Source organism: Mobula birostris, chromosome 10 (genome assembly GCF_030028105.1).
Source record: "Mobula birostris isolate sMobBir1 chromosome 10, sMobBir1.hap1, whole genome shotgun sequence".
Classification (NCBI taxonomy): Eukaryota; Metazoa; Chordata; class Chondrichthyes; order Myliobatiformes; family Myliobatidae; genus Mobula; species Mobula birostris.
Genome location: NC_092379.1, coordinates 13,150,818 through 13,163,091, shown reverse-complemented (window position 1 = coordinate 13,163,091; position 12,274 = coordinate 13,150,818). Strand labels below are relative to the sequence as shown.

At 43.8% G+C, this 12,274-nt stretch overlaps 1 protein-coding gene across 1 annotated transcript in view; it reads right to left on the bottom strand.

The window, feature by feature from the left end:
• The window catches only part of LOC140203834 (sodium/calcium exchanger 1-like), a 77,497-nt gene that overhangs the window by 46,836 nt on the left and 18,387 nt on the right, over positions 1–12,274 (bottom strand). The window lies entirely within an intron of this gene.

Below are 12,274 nucleotides of genomic sequence, written 5' to 3'. Positions count from 1 at the left end.
TCTCACGGCTGTCTCCATCAAATCCGGATTGTGCACGGCATCCTACTTCACAGATACGATATCATTTGGAACAGCCGCGCGCGCTGCATCGCACCGTCATCTTCTCCATGCTCCAAATGTAACCACAGTTGAAATTGTTAGGTAAAGTATAGTGCAAAAGTCGTAGGCACATGCATATATATTAGGGTGCCTACGACGTTTGCACAGTACTGTAGTAATTTTATGTATTGTCCTGTACTGCTGTCAGAATAAAAAACAAATTTCATGACAAATGTGAGTGATGATAAACCTGATTCCGAGATGGGTCTCTATTGTGGACCGAGAGTGGGAAAGGGGCTGGGTGAGGGGAATCGTGGTTGGGAAAAGGAGAAGTGAGAGAGGAGGGAGCAGGAAGCACCAGAGACATTCTGTAATGATCAATAAACGAATTGTTTGGAATCAAATAACTTTGCCTTGTGTCTCAGGGCTGGGTGTGTTTGCATCCGCACCAGCCCCTGCTGCTGGCACTCCTTCTCTGCCACGTGTCCCACACATCTCCACGTGTTCTCCAAGTTGCCATTCCCAACATCCGTTGCTCCCACCAGGTTGCAGGTAATTGGTTTATTTCTGTCTTTTCTTTGTTCATTTCCTTGCCACCGGGATTCTTTTTGCTCTCTGCTGTCTTTCCTTTCCTCGTGTTCTCGTTGTTCTTATAATGCCACACAGTGGGTTTGGCTCAGTCCAGTCCAGGTAAAGCCCTCCACACCATTGAGCGCATCGACATGAAACACTGTCGCAGGAAATCGGGGACCCCCACCCACCCTGCGACCCCCACCCACCCTTCTCACTATTGTCATCAGGAAGGAGGTGCAGAGGCCTCAAGACCCACACCACCGGGTTCAGGACCCTTAACTATCAGGCTCCTGAACCAGAGGGGATAACTTCACTTGCCCCATCACAGAACTGTTCCCACAACCTATGGACTCACTTTCAAGCACTCTTCAATTCATGTTCTTGAAATTTATTTATTATTATTATTTCTTTATTTGTGTACTTGCACCGTGTTGTCTCCTGCAGTCTGGTTGAACGCCCTAGTTGGGTGGTCTTTCGTTGACTGCATTTTGTTTATTATTCTATAGATTTATTATGTCCACAGGAAAATGAATCTCAGGGTTTTATATGTATTTTCGAATAAACTCTTCTCGGGCTTCCAGCCGGGTACAGGTATTGATTATAACTGACATTTCAATGACAAACTCAGCCATCTTCATCACGGATAATGCTTAGGCATGTCTAGTCTGGTGGTATTTATACCCTGCACAAATACTCCCAAATCCCTTTGCACCTCAGATTTCTGTATTTTCTCACCGTTTGGAAAATAGTCAACCCTTTCATTTCTTCTGCCAATGTGTATGACCATACACTTCCCGACACCGTATTCCATCTGCTTCTTTGTCCATTCTCCCAATCTTTCTAAGTCCTTCTGTAGCCTCTCTATTTCCCCAAGACTACCTACCCTTCCATTTATCTTTGCACTGTCTGCAAACTTTGCAACAAAACCATCAATTCCATCATCCAATTCATTGACATGTAACATAAAAAGAATCGGTCCCAACATAGTCCCCTGTGGAACACCCCTAGTCACCAGCAGCCAGCCAGAAAAGGCTCCCTTTATTCCCACTCTTTGCCTCCTGCCAAGCAGCCACAGCTTTATCCATGCTAGAATCTTCCCTGTAATACCATGGGCTCATAGCTTATTAAGCAAGCTCATGTGTGGCACCTTGTCTAAGGCCTTCTGAAAATCCAAGTACACAACATCAACTGATTCTCCTTCATCGATCCTGCTTATGATTTCTTCAAACAATTCCAACAGATTTGTCAGGCAAGACTTTCCCTTGGGGAAACAATGCTGACTACAGTCTATATTATCATGTGCCTCCAAATACCCTGAAACCACATCCTTAACAATCAACTCCAATATCTTCCCAACCTCTGAGGTCAGATTAACTGGCCTATAATTTCCTTTCTTCTGACTCTCTCTCTTCTTAAAGAGTAGAGTGATGTTTGCAATTTTCCAGTCTTCCGGAACCATTCCAAAATCTAGTGATTCTTGAAAGATCATTACTCATACCTCCATATTCTCTCCAGCCACCTCCTTCGAAACCCTGTGGTGTACAACATCTGGTCCAGGTGACTTATCTTCTTTCAGACCTTTCAGTCTCCCAAGAACCTTCTCCCTAGTGATGGTAATTTCACACACTTCATGACTCCTGACACCTGGTACTTGCGCCATACTGTTTGTGTCTTCCACAGTGAAGTCTGATGCAAAGGACTTATTCAGTTCATCCACCATTTCCTTGTCCGCCATTACAACCTCTCCAGCATCGTTTTCTAGTGATCCACTATCCACTCTCACCTCTCTTTTACACTTTATGTATCTGAAGTAAATTTGGTATCCTCTTTAATATTATTGGCTAGCTTACTTTAATATTCCACCTTTAGCTTCTTAATGACTTTTTTATTGCCTTCTTTTGGTATTTAAAAGCTTCCCAATTCTCTAACTTGGTTATAGTTGGGATAAAGAGGATGGGACAGGGGAGGGAGTGGGAAGCACCAGAGAGACATTCTGTAATAATCAATAAACCTGTTGTTTGGAATCAAGTGACCTTGTCTGGCGTCTCAGGGCTGGATGTGTCTAGACCCCTGCCACCCCCTGCCCCTGCACTCCTCCTCTGCCACCAGCCACACATTCTCCTATGGTGCTCCTCCCTCGCCGTTCACAACATCCTTTGCGCCTGAAGATTTACAAACTCGCTCTCTGCTCCATGTTCAGAAATACAGTACTGTGCAAATGTCTTAGGCACCCTAGCTAAGACTTTTGCACAGTACTGTAGGAGCAGAATTAGGCCATTCAGCCCATCGAGTCAGCTCCACCATTCCATCAAGGCTTACTTATTATCCCTCTCAACCCGACTTTCCCTGCCTTCTCCCCATAACCTTTGATTAATCAAGAACCTATCAACCTCTGCTTTAAACATACCCAGTGATTGGGTAATTTGGCCTCCACTGCCATCTGTGACAATGAATTTCACCAATTCACCACTCTCTGGCTAAAGAATTTCCTCCTGCTTTATTCTGGTGTGATGCTACTTAAATACTGCCTTGGTATCAAGGTTAACCCATACAAAATGCTGGAGAAACACAACAGGTCGGGCAGCATCTATGGAGAGAAAAAGGAAGTGTTATATTTTGGTAGGAAACATGAAAAGAGAACGTAATTCTGCAATGAGCACAGGAACCTATGGTGATCTGTGCACGGTTTGCTGAAGTGACAGGGCAAGTTGAGGAATTGGTCAAAATGCAAACAGGATCTGAACTTTATAAATAGAGACAGGATTTTTATCAAAATCAGTCTTTAGAAAAGTGGATAAACTGCAGAAGGTAAAGTAGTTTTCATAAACACTGGAGATTCTGCAGATGACGAAAATGTGAGCAGCACATAAAATGCCAGAAGAACTCAGCAGGTCAGGCAGCATCTATGGAGAGGAATAAACAGTCGACGTTTCAGGCTGAGACTCTTCATCAGGACATCAGTGTCCAGATTTTAAAGCTCTCGGCTCAGAACATCAACTGTTTATTCCTCACCTGCTGAATTTCTCCAGCGTTTTGTCTGTGTTACTCTGGATTTCCAGCATCTGCAAAAACCTCTTGTGTTTTCAGTATCAAGGCTGTCATTGTAACGTTACCTCCAGCAGCCAGTCATGGCCTGCACTGAATCAGTTCTGGTGTGGGGTGGAAACGTACATAGCTCACAACCACCGACATCGAGTTGTGGTTCAATTTAAGAGGCTGGTCTGACGTGATGATGTAACTACGTGAAGTTCAGTTACCACGCTTTGGTGCTAGTTTTGGAGTACAATAAATGAGTTGTTGTGGTTTTTCATAAACATAAACCGCCTCATGTCGTTTTATTTGAGAAAACCTACATTGGTGACCCCAGTGCTCTGGGACGATTCCAGAGTTATGGAACATGTTGGCCAACATAGTCACTACGAAACTGGAGTTTGGGGAGCAAAATACCGTTGCTTGGTGTGCACAAGCCAAGGCCCAATTCCGACTACGAGAAGAGGGCTGGAGCCAAGTAGTTGTGTCAAAAGCCAGCCAAGCTTCAGTGAGCAGTTAACGGCGAGGAAGGAATACTTGAGGGCACCTTTCACAAGCCCATCCATCACTTATCCAGATGGTTGAGAATAAAGTGTTGCTGCCATTTTGACTAGGTCACGTGACCTGGTTTTAGAGGACGAGACAAAGCTTGACATGTTTCATTTTCTGATATTAATACTGAAGCTCGACTAGATACCACTCAAAGCAAAATCAGCCATGGTTAACCAGCAACTTTGATGTGTGTTGCTTGAATTTCCAGCATCTGCAGAATTCCTGTTGTTATGGTTAATCGTGCAATTTATTGAAAATTGTCACACTAATACACAGACACTTGACTAATGATTGCCAAAGCGTATTTCCATAAAGTTAATTAGTGTATAACTCCATGTGAAATTAATTTCGGTTGAATTATCTCACTTAAACTTCATAGACAAATACATTTCAGAATACAGTAGGTCACTTGATCCTCCAGGCAGGCTTCATACTTAATAAGATTATGAGTGCTCTGACTGCATCCTCATAGTCTAACTCTTCACGTCTTTGCATTTTATGCACTCAGTGGCCATTTTATTAGGTACAACTGTACTCCTGCTCGTTAATCTAATCAGCCAATCAAGTGGCAGCAACTCAATGCATAAAAGCATGCAGACATGGTTAAGAGATTCAGTTGTTGTTCAGTCCAGACATCAGAATGGGGAAGAAATGGGGAAGAAAGTGGGAGGGAGGAGAAGATGGTGGCGCGACGCAACACGCGCGGCCTCTCCGGTGAAATGATATCGTATTTGTTAAATAGGGGCCATGCACAACCCTGATTTGATGGAGACGGACGTGAGAAGCACAGAGGAACATCTGGAGAAACTTTTGAAATGCCCGGTTCGCTGCCGCTGCTACTGTGCAATCGAGAATCTCCGGAGGGGAAGGCCCCAAATCCTCAGCTTTGCCTGTTGCTGGCGGCCGGAGCTGGGGTCAAAGCGCTCGGCAGAGATGGTGCTCGGTGCTCGGTGTTGGAAGGCTGGTCAGAGGCTCGAAGCTTTCGGATGGACTGAGTGTCGGACTGTGCTGGGGTGCTTCCAGGATGCTGCATCGGCAAGTTTGCAGTGTTGGAAGCTCATGGCAGGGAGAGTTTTCTTCCTTCTACTGTCTGCGTGAGGTGTTGGGACTCTCAAGAGACTTTGAGACTTTTTTTTTACTGTGCCCATGGTCTGTTCTTCTATCAAATTACAGTATTGCTTTGCACTGCTGTAACTATATGTTATAATTATGTGGTTTTTGTCAGTTTTTCAGGCTTGGTTTGTCTTGTGTTTCTGTGATATCGTATTGGAGGAACATTGTATCATTTCTTAATGCATGCATTACTAAATGACAATAAAAAAGGACTGTGTGTCCTCATAATCTAATCTAATCTAAGTGTGATTTAAGTAACTTTTACTGTGGAATGATTGTTGGTGCCAGATGAGGTGGCTTGAGTATTGCAGAAACTTTTAGTTTCATGGGATTTTTAAATTTTAATTTATTTTTTATTTATTGGGTGATTGAGATGCAGATGAGATGAACAGGCCCTTCTGGCCCTTCAGGCTCTGTCACCCAGCAATCCCCTGATTTAATCCTAGCCTAATCACGGGATTGTTTACAATGACCAACTAACCTACCAACTGGCTGGATTGTGGGAGGAAACTGGAGCACCCAGAGGAAACCCAAGTGGTCACGGGGAGAACGTATGATCTCCTTACAGGCAGCGACGGGGATCACACCTCACCATGCGATGTAGAGTTCACAGGGAATGGTGTGAGAAGCGAAAAAAAAAAACACAAGATCAGCGAGCAGCAGTCCTGCGGGCAAAAACACCTTGTTGCAGAGAGAGGTCAGAGGGGAATGGACCAGACTACTTCAAGCTGACGGTAAAGTGACATTAACTCAAGTAACCAGACATTGCAAAAGCGGTGTGCAGAAGAGCATCTCTGAATGCACAACACGTCGAACCTTAAAGTGGACGGGTTACAGCAACAGAAGACCACGAGAATGCACTCACTGGCCACTTCTCAGCTACAGGAGGTACCTAGTGAAAGGGTCACTGAGTATAGATCTAACTACTACTGCTTTTAAGATATTCAAAGACACGGCTTTCACTGATCTTTTAGCACGCTCGTTCTTAAAGGTCACAAACCTTTGAAAGGTGACAAAATTGACTCATTTTCCTTATTTATTGAACAGTGATCCCTGGTTCTAGATTCTTCCAGGAAAAAAGAAAGAATCTTTCCGCCAACCTACAGCCTCTTCAATCCCCTCAGGATCTCCTGTGTTTCAGTCAGGTTTCCGCTAGTTCACAGGCAACACTCACAACACGCTGGAGGAACTCAGCAGGTCGGGCAGCATCCGTGGAAACGATGATTCGATGTTTCGGGCCGGAACTCTTCGTCAGGACTGAAGAGGGAAGGGGCAGAGGCCCTATAAAGAAGGTGGGGGGAGGGTGGGAAGGAGAAGGCTGGTAGGTTCCAGGTGAAAAACCAGTAAGGAGAAAGATAAAGGGGTGGGGGAAGGGAGGCAGGGAGGTGATAGGCAGGAAAGGTGAAGAAAGAGTAGGGGAAAACACAATGGGTAGTAGAAGGAGGCAGAACCATGAGGGAGGTGGTAGGCAGCTGGGGGAGGGGGCAGAGTGACATAGGGATAGGGGAAGGGAATTACCGGAAGTTGGAGGATTCTATGTTCATACCAAAGGGGTGGAGCACAAGCTTGCACTCCTGCAATGATTCTAAGACTCTGTAGCAGAGATGCTGACTTCCACGAAGACAGAGCTTCACAGATACCAGCCATGGAGATACAACAAGATAAAGCGTTAACAACATTTATTGAAACCTACTGAATATTTAGGTTCATGAGAATGAACCCTGAAATGACAGGGTTAATGCATGAGCAGCATTTTTTTGGCTCCGGTCCTGTATTTGCTGGAGTTTAGAAGAATAAGAGGGGATCTCATTGAAACCTATCAAATATTGAAAGACCCAGATTGGATGTGGAGAGGATGTTTCCTACAGTGAGGGAGTCTAGGATCAGAGGGCACAGCCTCAAAATAGGAATGTGTCCCTTTAGAACAGAGATGAGGAGGAACATCATTAGGTGGAGCATTGTGAATCTGTGGAATTCACTGCTGCAGATGGCTGTGGAACCCAAGCTAATGGGTATGTTTCAAGTGGTGATTGATAGGTTCTTGATTAGCAAGAGTGTCAAAACCTCCTGTGAAAGGCAGGAGAATGGGGTTGAGTGGGATAATAAATCAGCTATGGAGGAAGGGCAGAGGAGACTTGATGGGCCAAATAGTCTAACTCTGCTCCTCTGTCTTACGGTCTTACGCCATGCTCTCTTTTCACCGCTGCCATCAGAAAGGAGTTACAGGAGCCTTAGGTCCCACACCTGATGCAAGGACGTGGTGGGAGGTGTTATGGTCATAGCGAGCATGGAATTGGTGTCCAGAGAGAGTCTTTAGCCGAAGACTTGGTTTTAGTGGAGAATTCAGGAACGATGCTAGCCTTAGAACTGATAGTCCTAAGAACCATGGAACGAGGCTACTCATATAAGAGTCGACCAACGAACTGGCAGCTCCTTGTTGTGGTCATAGGGTCTTTATCCTGCAGTTCCTGATGGGAAGCCGGTGTGTGTAGTTAGTGGAACCTAGGAATGATTGGAATTTAAATGAGGTGATTGAGGTCCAATTCCTGAGGTAAATGGCATGGTGGGGGATTGACAACACCACCAGGTTCAGGCTCCTGAACCAGCGTGGATAACTTCACTCACCTCAACACTGAACTGATTCCACAACCTATGGATTCACTTTCAAAGACTCTATAACTCATGCGCTTAGTATTATTTATTTATTATTATTATTGGTGTTTTTTTTGTATTTGTACGATTTTTCTTCTTTTTCACTTTGTTTGTTTGTTGGTGTGTGTGTAGTTTCTCATTGTCTCTATTGTATTGCATTTTCTCCACTGCAAATGCCTGCAGCAAAATGAATCTCATGGCAGTTTATGGTGACAACCTTGCTGATAAATTTACTTTGAACTTTGAGTTTACTTTGCGAAAAAAGAATCTAAAGTCTCACACTAGAGGCCATATCTAGAGAACAGCTCATAAAAACTCTGGGGCATCATCTCCAGTCACCACACAATGTCCTTGCCATTTTGACCCGCCTTCACATCGATCAGTAGACAGGCATGAGCATGGTATTGTTGGCAGAACTGCCGAGGAGCTGTGGGCCCTCACACATGTGAATATCACCATGGGAACCATTCCTGCCCTTGCTGAGCAAGTTCTGCTGGGCTCTGAAATATTGAGGTGAAGGTCAAAGGCACAGAACAGCACTGGCGGGTGCCTCATGTTGTACCCGAACTGAATTCCAGTACAGGTTTATGAACAAGAATTGGAGGCAGTGAACACAGTCACCTATTTAAAAAGGAATAAAATGATTGGGTGGTGGGACGGAGGTACTTTCCTCCACCTGGGCAAGGTGTATCATTTGCTTAGCCCCCCGGTCAGGGTCACGCAAAGCCATGGGAGCAGGTGGTGAATGGTCATATGAGCAGCCGGTGCAGATCACAAGTCCTGGTTATCCGACACTGACATCAGGCAGACAATCTCTGAAGAGTATTGATAATGGCTGGGGTCACCCATCTTGTAAAAGCACTGCCCAGTAGAAGGCAATAGCAAACCACTTCTGCAGAAAAATTTGCCAAAAACAATCATTGTTATGGAAAGACCATGATTGCCTATGTCACTTGACATGGCATACAATGAATGAATGAAAGAATATTGTGATTTGTTTACTAAAAAGAAAGCATAAATCTATTGTAAATTTTAATATGGGCAGCAAAGACACTATGACATTATGTTACATTGCAATAGAGCCATTCATACTTCTTTCAGGACTTCTATTTTATGTTTAAGGGAGTTATTGTGGCATGAATCAAGATGGTAAGCTGACACAGACAGTGTGCAGACATTATGAAGTCATTCAGGCTGAGCACAGCCCTTGAAAGCCTAAATCTCCTTTGTTCAGCCTTTCTGGTCAAGCTTGGGAACCAAGATCGCCACGTATACAAGATAAAGATGCAAATGAAGGATTCTAGGGTGACACTTATTCTGGGACCCTGGAAGCCAGAGAACATAACCAGCTCCCACAACAGGAACTTGGTCACCACTAATCAAAGTCACACTGGCCGAGAGTGCAAGGAAAGCAGCACTCTGTCCTAGTGTTTAGGTGGAGGTTGCGGCGGGGCAAGGGTTAAGACAATCTCCAGGCAAGGATAGTTTACTGATGGTGTGCAGTCAGCCCAGGCTTTGAGGAGCCTAGCTTCCCTTAGCACAAGACAGGGAGCGGAGCCATTTGACGTACCAAGACAAGGCGAGAGAGCAAGTTGTAAATCTGGGGGTGGAAGGAGCAAAGGATGTTGGGAATGTTGGGAATGGCGAGGGAAGAGCGCATTGGGAGGGGTGTGGGACAGGTGCAGAGAAGGAGAGCAAGGGGCAGGAGGTGCAGACACACCTAGCCCTGAGACATCAGGCAAGATTTGATTCCAAACAATTGGTTTATTGATCACTATGGAATGTCTCCCTGGTGCTTCCCACTCCCTCACCTCTCCCTTCCCCTTTTCCCAACAATGATTCCTCTTTCAGTCCAAAATAGAGTCCTATATCAGAATCAGCCTTATCATCACTCACATATGTCATGAAATTTGTTGTTTTTTAACAGCAGCAATACAGTGCAATGCATAAAATTACTACAGTACTGTGCAAAAGTCTGAGGCACCCGAGCTATATATATATATATATATATATGCACCTAAGACGTTTGCACAGTACTATATGTAATTATTCAGTGGGTTGCCTAATAGTTGCGGTTACCTTTGTATTTTTTCTAGAAACTTCTTACTTTCAGTGGTGGGTGTTTCATTACTTGAATAGAGGCTATCTTGTTGGTTAAGTGTTATCTATAGAAATTCTATATATATGTGCGTAAGACTTTTGAATAGTACTGTACTTCTGGCAATGATCCACAGTGCGTTTCAGTTCTGGAATGGCACAATTGTTTTCAGAGAGTAAATTTACTAAAATTATTCTCAGAGTATGTTCGATGCGTTGTGTGGCTAATCTCACTAAGCTGGCTTTGTTCTCCTTGACTCTGAGGTTGTGAGAAGGTCTGACAGAAGTATTTAAAATCATGAGTACAGACAGTTGATAGAAACCGCTTCCATTGGCTGAAGGGCCAAAATCAGGTGCAACAGAATGAAAGTGTTTGAAAATGTACTGGAAATATCCCCCTTCCAAATGAGCAAGGCGTGAACTGTATTTTTGTAGAACTAATCTTAATCTACCTGAAAATCAAAAGCAACAAAACAAACGAGCTATTGGTTTTATACCCTGTGAGATGAGGAAAGGCATTATTATTCAGCAAATGGCTTCCTTTAGCCTGTAATCATTCTGATACGCTGTAATAGAATAATCAAATTGTACAGCGTAGAAACAAGCCCGCCTGGCTCAAATCATTCATGCCAACCGTGACTATCTATGCTATTCTTTTTTCGTCTATATTAGGCCGATATCCCTTCATGGCTTTCATATCTACATCCTTGTCCAAATGTCTTTTAAGTGTTATAATTGTATCTGCTTCTATACTTGTCTAGAAGGCTGTTTCAGATAACACCAGCCACAGTATGAAAAGCCTAACCCTCATATCTCCAATATTCAGCAGAGGGCGGTCAGTAAATCTCGTGAGCCAGACCTTCCTGGTACTCACTGGAGCAGATAGTGAAAATGAATGAAAGCTTCCTACTGACAATCTTGTTATATTTAAGACCTTTTACAACACGCTGAGTTAATGGGATCTCCTTCCCTGTGAAAAACTCAGTTTGCATATTAGACCATTAGGCCATAGGATATAGGAGCAGATTAAGGCAATTCGGCCCATCGAGTTTGCTTCACCATATCATCATGGCTGATCTATTTTTCCTCTCAGCCCCAGTCTCCTGCCTTCTCCCTGTATCCATTCATGCCCTGACCAATCAAGAATCTATCAACCTTTGCCTTCAATATACCCAATGACTTGGCCTCCACACAATCACCTGTGGCAAAGAATTCCATAGATTCACCACTCTCCGGCTAAAGAAATTCCTCCTTATCACCATTCTAAAAGGATGCCTGTCTATTCTAAGGCTGTGACCTCTGGTCTTAGACTCCCACACTACAGAAAATATCCTCACCATATTCACTCAATCGTGGATAGGTTTCAATTAGGTCACCACTCATTCTTCTGAATTCCAGTGAGTACAGGCCCAGAGACATGAACCACTCTTCATATGACAATCCTGGAATCATATTTGGGAATCCGCTTTGAACTGTCTCCAATGTCAGAACATCCTTTTGTAAGATAAGGGGCCCAAAACTGCTCACAATATTCCAAGTGAGGCCTCACCAGTGCTTTATAAAGTCTCAACTTTGCATCTTTACTTATATATTCTAGACCTCTTGAAATGAATGCTAACATTACATTTGTCTTCCTCGCAACAGACTCAACCTGCTTATAAACCTTTAGGGAATCCTGCACGGGTGCTCCCAAATCCCTTTGCACCTCAGATTTTTGAATTTTCTCTCCATTTAGAAAATAGTCAACTCTTTCATTTCTTCTACCAAAGTGCATGACCATACACTTCCCGACACCACATTCCATCAGCCGCTTCTTTGCCCATTCTCCTAATCTGTCTAAGTCCTTCTGTGGCCTCTCTATTTCCTCAAAACTACCTGCCCCTCCACCTATCTTCATATTGTCTGCAAACTTTGCGTCAAAGACATCAATTCCATCATCCAAATCATTGACATATAATGTAAAAAGAAGCGGCCCCAACACTGACCCCTTGTCACCAACTAGTTACCGACAGCCAACAGAAAAAGCTCCCTTTATTCCCACTCTTTGCCTCCTGCCACTCAGCCAATACTTTACCATGTTAGTATCTTAAATTAGATTAGATTAGATTAGATTATGAGGACAAGCAGTCCTCTTTTATTGTCATTTAGTAATGCATGTATTAAGAAATAATACAATGTTTTTCCAGAATGATATCACAGAAACACATGACAAACCGAC